Genomic DNA, 18,121 nt, shown 5'->3' with positions numbered 1-18,121 from the left:
CCATGGCTTTATCTGGAAGGAAGTCGGATGACTGGAAGATGGCTGATAAATTCATTTTAATTAGCATATTACCCTTTTATTAGTATAGATAGATTATATAGGATAGGATTGCTTAAATTGAGGGGAGCCTTTTTCAGCAGGAGGAGATGCTCTTTGCAGACAAAAAATATATAATCCCTATATCTGGACTAATAGACAGCCATATGCACTATACTTCCAAACTGGTTATTAAAAAATTGAACCACTTTCTTACACCTTACACAGAACAGCTGTTGCCCTTAAAACTCCTCCTCAGCTCCCACCTTAGGGGCTGCCTTTGCAGTTCACTCAGGTTAGATTCTGTTTGGTTGGTTTCTATGCTAGTCAGTGTCAAAAGCTCCTGCCTTCTAGGCAGCCACTTGCTCCTCACAGTTCATCCAGATTAGGTTCTGATTGGTGAGTTTCTATGCCAGTCAGGGTCAAAAGTTCCACCTCTTAGGCAGCCATTGGCTCTTCTGGGAAATCCAGAATGGCCCTGTTGACAGCTGTCTCTCTTTTTCTGGGCCTGATCTGCAGTGTCCGCTGTGGCTGCTGATCAGGCCCTGCCTCTCCCTTTCTCCAGGCCTTGCCAGTAGCCACGGCGGTGGCTGTGGATCAGGTCCTGTCTCTCCTGACCTCTATCTGGCCTGATCTGCAGCTGCCACTGCAGCAGCAAAGTCATTAGGCCTCTGGCTCAGCCCTGGGCCAGAGGCTAACAACCTTTCCATGACTACCTCACCCTGCCCATACCCCTGCACCTTGCCCGCCTGCCTTGCCAACTTTGCTGTGATAGGACCCTGTGGGCTGTTGGGGAGGGACTGAGAGGTGCTCTATGCACTTTCGGGTGACTGGTCATCTAGTCCATTGGGTTGTTTAGGTCATGACAGCCCTAGGCTATTACTAGTATAAATACTTTATGTTTTTCAGTACTTTTTCTCTTAGTTCTTTATAATCTTATGGCAGTTGTAAATTGTATCATAATAAGATTTTATTTATAATTGTTTCTTGTTGCATAGAAACACTATTATATTTTGTATTTTAATATTCTCAATAGCATTGCTGACTGGAAGTCATCACTGTTCAATAGATATGTAATGTGAACAATGTAAGTAATTAAAATTTTTCTGGTAGCTATATTTAAACACAGGGGAAAAAAGATGAAATTAAGTTTAATAATATATTTCCTTTAATATAATATATACAAAAATTATCATTCTAACATGAATCAATATATAAATTACTAAACTATTTTATTTCTTTTACACTATGTCACCAAATTTGGTGTGTATTTCATACAGATCTCAATTTGGATGATTAATTTTCAATGGTTAAAGTAAAATATAGTCTGCTAAAACAATAAAATTTTACCTAAATAATAATATTTACTAAAATAAATTTTGTATTACTTCAGTTTTAAATTTTACAGTTAATTTAAATTAAATTAAAAATTTCCTTCCATAGTTGCACTAGCCACATTAGAAACATGTTGATTGTGGCTACCTTAAAGGGCAGTGTAGCTCTAATTAGTTCTAATATTTTTCATTTTTCTTTACAATATTTGGTCTTATTTTAACATTTTCTTTCCTTCTACTTTTCTTGAGTACATTCTAATGTATACATTTTTCCAACTGGATGATTATTTTATTAATTTTCATTTTGTGTTAAAAAGATTATAATTCCCTTCAAAGTACTGCTTTACATATGTCTCATTGTCATTCATTTTAACATTTGTTCTAATCCCATTTTCATATCTTCAATGACTTATGAATAATATTGGGTTGCTTTTTCAAATTTGTAAACATATGAGATGTTGTTATGCTAACTTTTCCTCTTCTATTAGTTTTGAAAATAAATATTTTGTTTGTATTTTTAATGATTACCCCTAAAATTTGAACAAGAAAGATTTAAACTAAAATTATTTGTTGTCTCAAACTTTTTCAAGATAATAGTAGAAGCTAATTTATTTGCAACCTCTTCCCACCCCCCCTCCCCCGTGTCTCCTTCAATATGTGGGTAATTGTTGAACAATATTTTAATTTACACTTTTCTTTATTATATATCTCATTTGATTATTATTTTTATGCTTGCTTGCTAATTTATATGTTCACCATTGTTTCTCACATCTCACTTTTCCCATATGGGTTCAGTTTATTTTTTCATTAAATATGTCAGTTAGCACTTCTTTCAGTGAACATTTGTAAACAGTAAATTTTCTTAGCCTTTTTTGGGGACAAAATGGTTTAGCTTTCTCTCATTTTTGAAAAACTTAGAGGCCTGGTGCATGAAATTTTTGCACAGGTAGGATCCCTAGGTTTGGCTGGCTATCAGGGCCGATTGGAGCCTTCTAGCTGCCTGCTGGGGTCTTCCTTCATTCCACACCGCCCCCTGGTGGTCAGCACATGTCATAGTGAGCAATCCAACTTCTAGTCTCCAGGTCAAATCCAGAGGGGACACTCTGCATATTAGCCATATATATATATATATATATATATATATATACACACACACACACACACACACACACACACACACACACATACACACACATACTAGAAACCCAGTACACAAATTTGTGTATGGGTGAGGTCCCTCAACCTGGCCAGTAATTGGGCCAATTTGGGCCCATCTTGTTCAGTCCTGATTGGGCTGATTCGAGCCAGGAATCGGGACCCATTGGGGCTGGCAGGCCAGGGGGAGGGACCTGGGAGGTTGGCTGGCCATGGGAGGTTGGGTGTGGGAGCTCACTGACCACCAGGGGGCAACTCCTGCATTGAGTATCTTCCCCCTGGTGGTGAGTGCAAGTCATAGTGACTGGTCGACCATTTGTTTAGTCAACTGGTAGTAACAGTTGCTTAGGTCTTTATATATATATAGATACTAGAGGCCTGTTGCATGAAATTTGTATAAGGATAAGCCTTCCTTACCTTGGCTGCCAGCTTTGCAGCCCTGCCTCACCTGCCTTGGCCTGGTGCTGCCCATGTCTGCCTCCACACAACCCTGGTTCTCCAGTTCCCCTGATAGATTGTCTGGCTGAGGGTGGCCTGAACCTCACTCTTTGGAGCGATCACGCAGCTCTCCCCTCCTCCCCCCCAATTGATCGCCCCATCAGCTGGTGGCCTGGTCTTCTCTCTGTGGGGTGATTGTGGGGCAATAGCAGAGCCCCCCAATGAATCGCATCACACCTGCCTTGGCTGGCCTGGCGCCAGTGTGTGTCATAGAATGGTTATCTGGATGGTCATTCTGCTGCTCACCCATTCAGTCAATTTGCATATTATGCTTTTATTATTATAGATAGACTAGAGGCCTGGTGCACAAAATATGTGCATCGGGCAGGGGAGGGGAGGCATGCCCCTCAGCCCAGCCTGCACCCTCTCCAATCTGGGACCCCTCAAGGGATACCCAACTGCCCATTTAGGCCTGATCCCTCTCACGATCCAGGACTGCTGGCTCCCAACTGCTCACCTGCCTGCCTTCCTGATTGCCCCTAACAATTTCTGCCTGTCAGCCTGATCACCCCCTAACCATGCCAGCCTGATTGATGTCTAACTGCTCCCCTGCCAGCCTGTTTGCCCCCAACTTCCCTCCTCTGCCGGCTTGGTCACCCCTCTCTGCCCTCCCCTGCAGGGCTGATCACCTCCAACTGCCCTCTCTTGCAGGCCTGGTGCCTCCAATTTCCCTCCCCTGCTGGCCATCTTGTGGTGGCCATCTTGTATTCACATGGAGGCAGAATCTTTGATCACATGGGGGCAGCTATCTTGTGTGTTGGAGTGATGGTCAATCTGCATATTACTCTTCTATTAGATAGGATAGAGGCCTGGTGCATGGGTGTCCCAGATCAGGGTGGGGATTCCCTTGGGGTGTGGGGTGGCCTGAGGGGCCTGTGGTGGTTTGCAGGCCAACCACGCCCCCTGACGACCCAAGTGGAGGCTCTGGTATCTGGGATTTATTTACCTTCTACAATTAAAACTTTGTATCCTGGAGCAGAGCCAAGCCTCCTGCTCGCTATGAGGCTGGCAGCCATTTCTGTTTGGATTTGTTTACCTTCTATAATTGAAACTTTGTAGCCTTGAATGGAAGCTTTGGCCGGCTAGGGCAGGCAGAAAGTTTGGCTTCTTCCATTGCTTGGGAAACCCAAACCTCCCTCCTGCTCTCTGTGGCTGTAGCTATCTTGGTTGGGTTTATTTGCATACTTGCTCTGATTGGCTGGTGGGTGTGACTGGTGGGTGTGACTGGTAGGCGTGGTTGGTGTGTGTAGCAGAGTGATGATTAATTTGCATATTATTCTTTTATTAAGTAGGATGGTTAGTTGGATGCAAATTTATCTATCACGATTATTTTCTGTAAATATTTTCAATATATTGTTTCATTGCCATGTGTCCTTTAGTATCTACTGTCTATCAAATTTTCATATTATTATAAATAATCTATTCTTCCTTCTTTTGGCTTCTAAATTTGTTTCCTTTTTAGTATTCTTTGGTTTCACAATAATGTATCTAGGTGTGTATTTAATTTTATTTATGCTGCTCTAGAGTCACTAAACATGCATCCTCAGAATAAAGATTTATGTCTTTCATCATTTCTTGAAAGAAATTTCAGCTGTCATCTCCTTGAATGTTTCCTGTCTTTATTATTTTCTTTTGGAATATTTATTAACTATGTCTTGGAATTTGTTATTTTATCTGTTATGACTCTTCATTGGTTTTTTAAATATTTTCTATCTTTGTGATATTGTCTTTTATCTTTGCAATTTCCTCAGATCCATATTTCAGTTCACAAGTTCTCTCAGCTATTTCTAATCTGTTATCTATTGAGTTTTTAACTTCTATGATTATATGTTTTCATTTGTTTAAGTTTTAATTGGCTTATTTCCAATGCCTTATTTTTAGCCTAAGGAGCTTGACAATTAGATTTTATGCCTTTAATTATTTTACTTATTTTTGTTAGCTTTCTGATTATTGTTCTTGCAGTTTTAATACTGCTTAGTCTTGCACATGTTGAATTGATTTCCCTTGTGTTTGGTAATGTTTCATTGTGACCATATCTGTTAGGTGGGACTTTTCTTTCCATGAGAATCCTCTGGGTCTGAGTTTTGGAAGTATTGGTGCCCCAGAACTACCTGTAGTTCATGATCAAGCTTTTTATTAATTCTGGACCATGTGGTAATGTCTGATCATGATGAAAGTATATTTAGGTTTATATTTTCAAGAGGCTTTTGTTTGTTTGTTTTATTCAATCTTCCCTGGTGTTTCTTGTTCCTTCCCTATTGGTATACTTTCCCCCTTGTATACTCTCTAAGGAGAGCATTTTTGGAAGCAACATTCCCCACCTTTTTTAATCATATGGATACTGAAATCTAAGTGAACAAGATAGAGTACACCCATGTACTTCCATTTCTATTTTGAGTCTTTTATTTAAAAAAAAAAAAAAAGTTTAAAAAAATATATTTTTACTGATTTCAGAGAGGAAGAGAGAGGGAGACACAGAAAGATCAATGATGAGAGAGAATCATTGACAAGCTGCCTCCTGCATGCCCCCTACTGGGGATCAAGCCTGCAAAATGAGTATGTGTCCTTGACCAGAATTGAACCTGGGACCCTTCAGTCCATAGGCAAGTGCTTTATCCACTGAGCCAAGTAAGCTAGGGCTTTAAATAAGTTTTTAATGATTTTTAGAGAGGAAGGGAGAGAGATAGAGACATAGACACATCAATGGGAGAGAAACATTTATCAACTGCTTCCTGCACACCCCCCACTGGGGATCAGGCCCTCAATCTGGGCATGTGCCCTGATCAGCAATCGATTTGGTGACCTCCTGATTCATGAGTCAATACCCAACCATTGAGCACACTGGCCAGACTTGTCTTTTTTACTTTTGGCTTCTAGAGAGTACCTCCTAATTCTTGAAAGCTCAGTTAAGCACTCAAAAGGCTTTTGGTTACTTTTTGCCCACTGTTTCTAAGCGACTGCACTGGGAGAACTCTCAGACTTATTTAGCCATATTGTGGAAATTGGAAATCCCGCAGTCATTCTTTTGAAATAGATTTCAGAGCACCTTTGTGATCTGCAGACTAACTAAACTTATTAGTAAGTAGCCATATATTATGTGCCCAGGTTTGCAGAGGTTCAAATAACAGCACATAGGGACAAGCCACTCAATTTGCCTTCACTTTATGACATGAAATAAGGTTTCATGAGAATAAAAGGAATAGGACATATATTTTTCCAATGTACACATGCAATGCTGTCACATTATACAGAACCTGTGACATTAAGCAGGCCAAATATGAAAACTCAATATTTGTGCATTTTCCCCTGCATTTGAATAATGAATAATTCTGACTCATCACAAGCAGAATATGCCTGTCATATTTTAAGCTACACTTTTGGCTGACCTAGGGTTTGGAGAATCCTTGCCTTTCTTTTTTTTTTTTTTTTTCCTTCTGTGTACCCCTTCTGAGATAATGTGACATGTGGCTGACAATGATTTAAATAGGACTTAATCCGAACTCATCTTCCTCAAACTCTGAAATCCTGTATTTTCTACCTGTGATGATAGCTTGCACAGCTGTGGTTGAGGAATGGAGTCTCAGGTGTTGTGTTTAGTAGTTTGAAATGGCAAAAGAAGTCTAAAGCTGCCCATTGCACCATACAGAATAATTACCATACAATTTTGTTTTAAAACAGTTCTTAAAATGATGAAAAATAAATAAAAAAAGGAATCATAACAATTAGAAGAATTCAACTGTTCATATGTTAAACATGTGGCCTTGTGCAAGGCAGTGTGCTTGTACTGGCCTTCAAGAGGGTCTTCTGTACAAGCGTCGCTCTTGAGTAACAGGTGCTGCCACCTGACCACTGAAGTGCAGACCATGGTCGGGAAGGCTTCCTGAGAGGCTCTTGTCAATTGGCCATGAAGAGACAAGGCACAGAAATGGAGAAATAAGCATAAGGCTTCTTGCTCTGAACAAGAATAGCACCTGTAAAACACTAACAATGTAGGACGGATATAACAAAGTCAATCTATGGTGAGGCAGTGGCATAGAACCAAGAGGGGACAGAGCCAGGTACAGACTCAGAGGCTTCTAACCTGAACATTTGTACCTAGCATGGTTAAGAATATATAACTCACAAAGTTCCTGAAGACAAAGACTGTTTAATCTATTTTTGTGTTCTTCCTGTCTGGAAAAACACTTTATGTACAGCAGCAACTTGTTAAGTGTGTTTACTTAAACAAATAGAAAGAGATAGTTGGGTGGAGACAGTGCCCCATTGTACTTAATGTGTTACAGTTCTTAGATCTCACTACTCAATGTCTGTCTGTCTTTATCCATACTTTTAGAGTTCACTAATTGTTCTATTTTATTATTATACAATATGTTATATATATTTGTAATTTATTAGCTGTGGAATTGTGGGCTGGTCACTCTTTAATTCTAAATAGTCTAACCAAATGGCTAATCTGCTTTCACCATTCACTCTTCTCATAATTATCTGCAACTGGAGGAAATTTACCTCTTGAAAATTTACTGCTTTAAATAGATACTACCATCCACTTGGTAGATGCTACCTGAATTGTAGAAAGGACATATTTTAAAACTCAATTCTATAACAGCGATAAATGTACCACATTGATCTAGAACTTGTGTCTTTAAGATGCAGCTTTCATTGCAAGTTAATATAAGGGAATAAAGACTGTCAGGTAAGGCCTGAGCACAGACTCCATAATCTATACAAGGCTTTGTCTATGTGAAAACAATTTGGTCTTATACTCAAAGTGTGACACAGAGATATTGATAATGTCACTTCTCCATATTTATGGGACACCCTCTAGTGTTCTCAGTTGGATAGGGGAGTTGCTGGTTCTTCATTTACTGCCTTTCAATGTGTTTCCTTTGGGAACTAATCAATGTGATATGCATTTTAAGTTTCTTTTCCAATGAAGCAATAGCTTAAACATACTTACCCAAACACTTTTGTCTTGTTTGTGGCAAATGGCTGGCCAGTGTATCAGCAGGCATCTCTAACAATGAAGAAGAGGTTTTCTTGTTTGTTTGTTTGTTTTGTTTTGTCTTCTATGAAGATAATTGCTTACTAATCAATCCAGTTCCCATCTTCAGCCTCATTTTCACCACAGTGCCCATGACTGTATATATTTATGATGTATGTGCAGTTATTCACTCATCTATCTTCTAGTTACCTATTGATTTTATCCTGTAGTATAAGCAATATTTTATGATATTAGAATATAAATGTAATTGGACAATGAAGGGAGACATTACAAAGAAAAAAGCACATATATCTAAGATCATTTAGAGAAACAAGAGAAATTAAACAGAAACTTGTGATTAATTGGCCACTGTAGCTGAAACTAAATTTGGCTCTATGTGTTTCACAAAAGACAAAGCACAATATAGACGTGGCACAAAAGCAATATAGAAAACCCAGTGGGTTAGGTGTTATTTATTGAATAGTAATTAGGGAGGCTAAAGTTATTTTGGAAGGAAATTACAAAATAAATTCTGAAAGGAATCTATCATTTGGATTTCTAGTTCAGGGATATTAGATAACGTGATAAACAATGCATTCAGTTATTTTGTAACAGAGTCCTTTCAAAAATGGAAGCTAGTATATCCTATATAATAAAACCCTAATATGCAAATTGACCAAACAGCAGAATGACTGCAGAACAACCAGTCACTATGATGTGCACTGACTACCAGGGGGAAGACGCTTCTGCATTGAGTGTGTGCCCCTCCCAACCTCTCCCCCGCCAAGAGGGTGGTGACCCACAGTGGCAATTGGGGGGCAGGGCCAGCTGGTGGGTGGTGCCAGGGCGCCAGCCAAAGTGAGTGCCAGTAGGGGGCCCCCTCAATCACCCCACCCTTGGGTCACCCCACAGATGACCCTGACCCCTGGCCAGAGTTAGGGACCCTACTCTATAATATTGGGAACGGTCTCTTAGATTTAAAAGTTAAAACCTGGAAAGGTTATTCTGACACTGAAAAAAACAGGATGATGCAGTGATGACATGCATGGACTCTGGCTTGCATATTTTGTGGTCAGCCCTAATTCTGACACTTATAACTGTGTGACAAAGCCAATTACTTAACTTCCATCTGTTTCAGTTTTTCCACCCATAAGAGGGGAAAATGGTACTACTGCCTGAGAAGGATTATATTATCATGTACTATAATATTTTTTATAATCATGGCAAAAAAATGTAGCTGCCCATACAACAGCAAGATGCCTTTCACCTAAAACTATGGTCACTGGTACATGCAGCATCCTGAATTGTGAGAGGGATGTCCAACTGCCACTTTAGGCTTGACATCCCCCAAGGGGTCCCAGATTGCAAGAGGATGCAGGCCAGGCCAAGGACCCCCATTTCCTATACATGAATTTCATGCACTGGGCCTCTAGTATTGACTATAAAAGCTGAAGTTATAACATGAAATTGTAATTCAGAGTAGGCAATTTTTCTAAAATCCAGGTTTGTAGAGTCAATACATTTGCCCTTAATGAACAAACTTAATTCAGTGAAAAAGTTTTTTCTTGCTCCTTTAGTTCAATTATCAGAGTTCTAATCAACTTCAGTAACAAAATGAATTCATGATTAAATTATCTGACCAGACTAAGGAGAGAGAGAGCCTCTTGCTTTGTTTACCAAAAAGAAGCTCACATGCTTTAGACACAAGACATACAGATTATTCTGCAATGTTTGGACACAACTTTTATTCTGATCTTTGCAGGTGGACTGTGAGAATGGTTATAAATAAGGCTATCTTTATTTCATAAAAATAGAATTAATCACTTAATGTGCTCAAATAGGAACTCAGAGAAGATCTTAGCATTCAGATGTATAGTACGAAAAATTTAACCTAAATAAAAAATAAACAGAAGTACTGTTATTATCACCTAGGGGCCTAATATACAAGGTGCACAAATTCATGCACCTTGAACTGTGGGCCTTGTGGCTGTGGTGGGCTCAGGGTTGGGTCTCAGCCCACCTTTTGCACCCTTGCCTGGCTCCTCCCACCATGGTTCCCTCCCCTCTGTCTGCAGGCAGCCCTGATCCCACTGCTGCTGCTCTCGTGTGCTGATGGCACTCCCACATGCGGATGGCACTGGTCCCGCTCACATCCACTGATGGTGTGGAGCGATTAGGGCTAAGCATCAGCAGCAAGTGCGAGCACCAAGCAGGACCACGGCTTACAGGAGCAAAGACTTTTCAGTAACCACCAGAGGCTCACCCTGATAACAGCGACTGGCGCCCCACCTTCGTCTGGTGCCCCCACTCACCTGCTCCACCATCCTGCTGCAGCTGATGCCCACCATGTCCTGCGCATGCCCCTGGTGGTCGGCACATGTCATAACAACCGGTTGTTTGGTTGGTTAGTTGTTTGGTGGTTTGGTTGTTACAGCCAAAATAAAACAAGGATAGTAAATGTAAAAGTAATAGTAATAGCAATCGTGAAATTTTAACTTAAAAATATTGACCAACTACTCAACAAACCACACACAAATCTCTGTTATAAATACACCAAAGAGTATCATTATACAAAATAAAATGGAAGAGCAGTCTTTCAAATGTACTGTGTATCCTTAGCAGAAAGCCATTTTTTTTTTTTTTTTTTATAGCAGCCAGTATAGATAGAGTGAATCCTATTCTTGGCAGCATGCTGGGTACTTTCTGAGCATTATTTCTAATCCTTGCAACAATAGCAAGAGGGAAAGAGATTTAATTTCATTTTACAGATGAAGAGCAGAGGCCATAAATGGTGAATAGTTCTTTTGAGACCTCTAGCAACACTGTAGCTTTCTATTGATAGTTAGCTATACAATTAAACCCAGAGTTTTCCTTGTACCGTTAAACCTAGCAATTGGCATGGACTTCTTCTTGTCAGTGCTGATGGGAGCAGAGAGGTCTGCTGACTCCTGGGCCTCCCCATGTATATCAGGCATTGGCAAACCAGAGCCCATGGCCAAATCCCACTCACCTCCTATTTCATATGGCCTGGGAGCTTTTACATTTTTTAAATAGCTGGGAAAATGTCAAAACAAGAATGATATTGTATGATATGTGAAAAGTGTATGAAATTCAACTTGCAGTGTCCCTAAAAAATTTTTATTGAAACAGATTCATGCTTACTCATTCACATGTTATTTATGGCTGTTTTGACACTACCGGTACAATGGCAGTTGAGGAATTGCAACAGAAACCCAATGGTTTGCAAAGCCTATAATACTTACCCTCTGGTCTTTTACAGAAAAAGATGCTGAGATCTTGTTGTACAGTGGTGCCACGCATAAAGAACGCCTCGCACAGCGAACGCTGCACACAACGAACTTCATTTCATGATTCATACAACGAACTTCGTTTCACACAACGAAGTCGCCCGAGCTTCCACGACTGCTTCGCCCGAGCTTCCAGGATCGCTGCCGATGTATTGCATCCTTCCGCGCAGGCACTGCAGGCAGTCGTTAGTCACTGCGCTTAACTTAAGCACGTATCGCGGCAATCGTTCTTCATGTTCTTCATTACGAATTAAATCACGCACGTATCACGGCAGTCGTCCTTTTAAGTTAAACTCAATACACTGTATCCGGATTCAGCTGAAGCAAACAGGATCACGATCTTTACTCCGATACCCTTGTCCGTTATTTCCGGCAGATGTTGGAGAAAAGAGAAAAACAAACGACTTTGGACAGGTTTTTCATGAAACCATCGGCCAAAAAGCAGAAAATGGATGAAGATGTGCAAGATTCGGTAGACTCTACTTAGTCTGTCTTAAAATTAAAAAAATGTGTGTTTTTTTTTAAAAAAATTATGTTTTTAGATGTATCTAAATAAAAATAATAACAAAAAATTTATCTTTTTTATGTCATCTTAGCATATTTTATGCTATAGAACGAATTATTTTTTTTAACATGTATTGTAATGGGAAAACGCGTTTCACATAACGAACTTTTCGCATAACAAACTTGCTCCTGGAACGAATTAAGTTCGTTGTGTGAGGCACCACTGTATACCGTAAATTCTTGGAGGACAGGTTAGATTCCCAAGAATCTAGCACAATATCTACACAGTGAACTCTAACTATAGGTTATATAAATGAATGAGTGAATAAATAAATAATCTAAAAAGCTTTGAAGAGCTGTCTTTTCCAAATTTCCTATGCAATTTATTTTTGTGGTTGTTTGCAAGAAATATGTAACCGATTTGCCCCCTTCAAATTGGTGGAATTAATGTGACATTATTTTGAAGCAGAACTGAAACATCTCTTGCACACTAACCAATCTTTCACCTTCCACTTGTTCTTCTAGTCATATTCACACTATGTGAATATACTTTCCATTCTTTTACCTGAAGATACTTTTATACAGGTTGCCATTGCAACCATTCATTTATCTTTTCTAGGACAGCATGATGTCCTTTTTATATTGCGGGAAGATAAGGACAGGGCAAACATAGGGAGGCTAAAGGTTAGGCAAGGCCCAAATCAAGGTCCTGGGACAGATGCCAGAGAGGCAGGAGCTCAAAGAGGATCCTGGTAGACTTTAGGCGGAACTTTCAGTGTGGGTGAGGATGCAGGGTACATGTCTAAAGGAAAAATTATGTTTCTACTACTCACATTGCTTCTAACACCAAATGTCTGGGTTTTCCACACCAGGCCGTTCAGTTTTCTGTGGACACAAACTGGGTGTCCTGCAATTCAATTCATTCTGACAGTACCTGGAGTTAGCACAGTCTCTCAGGTTGAAAGCTCAGTCCCACAAGACTGGTCCCCACTTCAGGTGCCAATCACAAATCTAGACCTCTTACATTTCTGACTGACCACCTATATATGGGGGGTTCTCAGGCCCCCCTTCCCGGGTTTGCTAATCTGTTAGAATGGCTCACAGACCTCAGGACAGCCCTTTACTTACGACTACGAGTGTATCGTACAGGACACAACTCAGGAACAGCGAAATGGAAGAGAGGCATAGGGCAAGGTATGGGAAGGGGAGCAACCTTCCAGTACCTCATTGGGTTCACCAATCCAGAAGGTCTCACAACCCCATCCCTTTGGGGTATATATGAGAATTTTATTATGTGGGTGCTATTGATCAAACCATTGGCCACTGGTTACTGAACTCAATCTCCTAGCCCCTCTCTTTCCCCAGAGGTCAGGGGTGGGGCTGAAGGTTCCAGCCTTCTAATCACGTGGTTTGTTCCTCTAGTAGTATACCTCCCACCATCCTCTAATAAGCATCTCATTAGCATAAACTCTGATGTGTTTGAAAGAGGCTTATCCTATATAATAAAAGCCTAATATATTATACCAATTGTCCCCTCCGGAGTTCGACCGACTGGGAGTTCAACCACTCACTAAGATGTGCGCTGACCACCAGGGGGTGGTGTTAAATGAAGGAAGGTCCCCATTGGCCCTGATCGTTGGCCAGGCCTAGGGATCCTACCCATGCACAAATTTCGTGAACCGGGCCTCTAGTTATGAATAACAAAAAAAAAAAAAAAAAAAAAAAAAAAAAAATGCTCCTTTCACCTCTATACTCAAGAAATTCCAAGGCTTTAAGGAGCTCTGTGCCAGGAACCAGGGGCAGAGACCAAATATACATTCCTTATGTCCTGTCATGACAATGGGGTGTGGGAAAGATGTGCAAAGGGAGGCAGGGAGCGTGGAGAGAAGGGAAGCTTTGATCTGTGAGGATTCTGTCAGGCCTGTCCTGTCCTATGGTCACGATGTTTGAAGGACAGCGTACACAGGTTGTAGGCCTGTGTTTCATCCCCCCAGACCACAGCCCAGCTGGGTTTTTGCCTCCAGCTTGTCAAATCAGTATGCACTAGAGAACACCTTGTCCACACTTGCAAGTTTGGTTCCAGGAGAGTGACCAAAAGAGGGGGACGGGGGTAGGGGGTAAGGGAGGTGGAGGGCATGTTGATGGGAGAAGCCCAGGATGTTTTCAGCAGGGACATTTTCACCTGAGTTTCTTCTAGTGATTTTAAGTCCTGGTCTGTCTCCCCGAGCTTCCAACGACTGTCACGCTTTGACGCATTGGTGTGCTGTACAGGGGGTGGCTCGTTTAATCAGCCCCGGCGCTGCTCTTCACAGAGAGCATGACACACGGGACAGATTTATCGCCAGACTCTGGGCTCTATTTCCCGCCGCACCGTGGACCCCTGGCCCATTAGTGAGAGCAGGAGAGTGATGTTTATGCATGAAGAGAGGCTGTTCGATTGGGCAATTGCAGCCTTCCACCACGGGCGGAAGCACAGCTCCCACTTATCAAGTGGGGCTAATAGGGGATCTTCGTATGCACAGCAGAATCAATCCTCCGCGCATGGCCCTCTGGTGCAGAAATAATTGCTGCTCACCGGTGGTAAAGATCTCAGCCATGTCAGGGCCCTAATGGTGAGATTAATGTTTTACCGCTCCGGGGCTGGGCCAGTTCTCTACAAAAGCCAAACACTTCCGGCCCGAGAGCTTGATGAGATGTTTTCCAGGTGAAATCTGGAGCTGTGCTGGTTTGCTGGGTTCTTTGGGTGGACCTTTGCTCAGTAGATTCTTTTGTATCTGAAGAATGTAATTAGCTGAAGCGACCAATGGGCAGCTTGGAGTCCAATCTCAGGTTCTGCAATTTAAATGTACACCTATCCACGGACAAGCTATTTCTTTCTGAGCACTGGTGTCTTTAGCTTTAAAGTAAGGGAGCTGCATGTGGTGGTTTCCAAACATTTTGCTCACCTATTAAATGGGTATCATGTGATAATGAAAATGTGTTTGGTTTGTGTTACCATTTTTCTTCTTCTCTTATAGATTGTAATTACATCTCTGATATATAGCTAGCCCAGTTCTTGGTACATGCAATAGGTATTTTATTTATTAAAAATAAAATTTTGTGAGTCTATAATTATAAATAATTTGTGTACTCATTAAACAACAAGGCAATTCCTTGGATGACACATTCTTCTATCTGCAGAATTTAGAACAAAATGAATGGAATTCAATTTATTGCATTAGTGACATTGATATTGTTACCTTATTATAGTATAAGTACTTAATTTAAAAAAATGCACTGAGCACTTACTATTGGCAGGAATAGTCAGCAAATTCATAGATGAACTTGATTAATAGATTTGGTAGAGATTATCTTGATCTGTGAAGGATTGGTATGCTTGCTGAACAGGCAGAGTAAAAACATAAAATAATTGTAGATGAGAAGAAAATAAATATGGCTACAAAGTGTGAATAGTATAGACCAGTGGATGGCAAACTGCAGCTTTCGAGCCACATGTGGTTCTTTGACCCCTTTGGTGTGGCTCTTCCACAAAATACCACGGCTTGGGCAAGTCTATTTTGAAGAAGTGGCATTAGAAGAAGTTTAAGCTTAAAAAATTTGGCTCTCAAAAGAAATTTCAATTGTTGTACTGTTGATATTTGGCTCTGTTGACTGAGTTTGCTGACAACTGGTATAGGCCAACAAAGGCATGTGTTGATTACAAATGAAGTTGCAGTTGGAGAATGGAAGGAAACTGGGTTAAGTGTGGTGGCCAAGTGATGAGGGGCTTGGTTGAGACTCCAGTACAATTTAGACCTACTGTAGTAAAAATGCAGTCACAGGAATTAGTGGCCCTTTCAGAAAAATAGAATGTCACAGTGAACGCTGGCTTGGAGAAAAGATACTTAAAAATGTTTACCTGATTGAGAAAAACAGATGGCATCTGATACTTTTCTGTTTATCAGGAACTTCAGCTCCCACCCACAATGAAATAGCTACATTTACAATGATGCTCCAACTTTCGTTAATGAGTTGGATGTTTAGAAAAAAATATATTCATTATTATACCACTTAATCATCTGATTGACTCATCCTTTACTTGTTCCTGGGTTCTCTCTGCCAGTGTTCAAGTGTTTGGTTTTTGTAATGGCTAATTTTGTGTAAATTTTACAAGGCTGTGACAGCCAAATGTTTGGTCAAACATCAGTCTGAATGTTGCAGTGAGGTTGGTTTTTAGGTGTTATTGACATTTAATCAGTAGACTTGGAGTAAAGCAGATTACCTTCTTCCAATAAGCTGAAGACCTTAAAAGAAGAGACTGAGGTCTTTGAAGAAGCCGGTATTCCATCTGGAGACTGCTTTAGACTCTGGCTGCAGCATCAACTCCTCCCTGAATCTACAATGTGCCCACCTATTCTGTAGCTTTTGTACTTGTCAACCCCCATAATTGTGGCAACCAATGCATTAAAATAAATATAGACACACACACACACACACACACACACACACATTATGATTCAGTTTATCTGGAAAAACCTAGCTCAGTTGTATTTTTATAGTTAAGCTCTGATGCAGTACTTTTAAAATCCAGTTGATGAGCAAGAAGTCACTGTGCCATATTTTCTGCCTAGGTCCCAATCCCTCTGTCATCTGTGCCCTCAGCCTTCAACTGTGTGATGAAAGAGAGCACATATTTCATCTACACTGTTATGCTTTTTCATTCCTTGAAGCAAAATTATAGTGGATCCTTAATATCATATGGATTAGAAATACCACTATTATGAAAGATGCTCACTTTACTTCTGTACTGACAAATATTTCAGCCTATTAGAAAACATCAAAATATAACTATTAACCCAACAGTTTACTTATTATCACCTCCTCCTTCTCTTTCTTTTTTTGTTGTTATTAAAAATATTTTTACTTATTCCCACTCCTTCTTGTTGCCTTCTCCCTATCACCTCTCTCTAGAACTCACCTCTTCCAGAGATGTGAAAGTAAAATGGATACTGTGTCCAAATGGTCTATATTTTCTTTATTCCATAGAAAGCAATAAGAGTAAAAACACATTTGAAGAGTCTGCTTCAGTGTAATCTTCTGTCTTTTGAAAGTAGTGAGAGCAGATAGTAAGCATGCTAAAAATAAGAGCTGTCATGCTGTTTATGCCAGCATTTGTAAACACTGGCCAGCCAGTTCTTTTCTACTTAGAGCTATTTTGGCTCTGTCTTTCTTCTCTGTTTTTGACCATATAAACTCATTGCCTTGGATTTTGCTTGGAGCCATGTGCCTGATTACAGATCAAGAGGTAGTGCTGGGGAGTAGGATATACTGTGGGATTTTTGCTTGTCATCTAATCAGGTTTTACTTTCCCCACCACACTTTTGCAATGCTGAAGTTAATATATATTCTGCAAAAACAAAACAAAACACAACAATACCCCAAAGCAAACAAAAAACAAAAACACCAATAAATAAAAATAACCAGCCTGAAAAACTAAACAATTTCAGCCATAATTCAATTGCATATACGTAACAATTGTTAGCAGTCATAGTGTGTTTTTTGTAGTGTGTGTGTGTGTGTGTGTGTGTGTGTGTGTGTGTGTGTCTAGATGCTCATCTGAGCTCCCGGCCAACAGCCAGCATTAACAGCCAGTCATGGGAGCTATCTCGTGCTTCTGGGTCAATGGCCCTCAAGTAACTATAGGCTTAGCCAATGTTAGAACTGCCTAGTCAACATACAGAATCTCAAACGATAAAAACATCTGTGGTTATAAGTCAATAGCTTTTGAAGTGGTTTGTTATAAAGCAATATGAAAAGGAAAATAAATTATTTTGGTCTCAATGGACTATGAACATAGTTAATTGTCGTTACCCTCACACAAAGTCTGTTATTGGTTTCTATATAGTGGGTCTAACTTCATAAAAATAATTCTGTTTCATAAATATTTAGAGAACCTACTCTGTGCCAGGCAGATTGTTAAGTTTGGAGATAAAACAAAGTCTGAGTCAGCAAGAGGCAGAGAGTTTAGCACAGAAAACATATATAAATGAATAATTACTACCTTGTGGTAATTCTGTTACAGACATGGTTTCATTAATTTTACAAATACTTGAGCAGCTATTACATCCCAGCTATGCAAGACATTGGAATGGATGGAAATGAAGTTCTTGCTCTGGAGGAATTTACCATCTAGTGGGAGAGACAAAATAAAAACAAGATATTTTCACCTACCTACCTACCTGGTATTGCTCAGTGATTGAGCAGAGACCTATGCACCAAGAGGTCACTGGTCAGGGCACATACCTGAGTTGCAGACTAAATCCCTG

Source organism: Pipistrellus hanaki, assembly GCF_964339955.1.
Source record: "Pipistrellus hanaki genome assembly, chromosome: 2".
Taxonomy (NCBI): Eukaryota; Metazoa; Chordata; class Mammalia; order Chiroptera; family Vespertilionidae; genus Pipistrellus; species Pipistrellus hanaki.
This window is presented reverse-complemented; position numbering follows the sequence as displayed.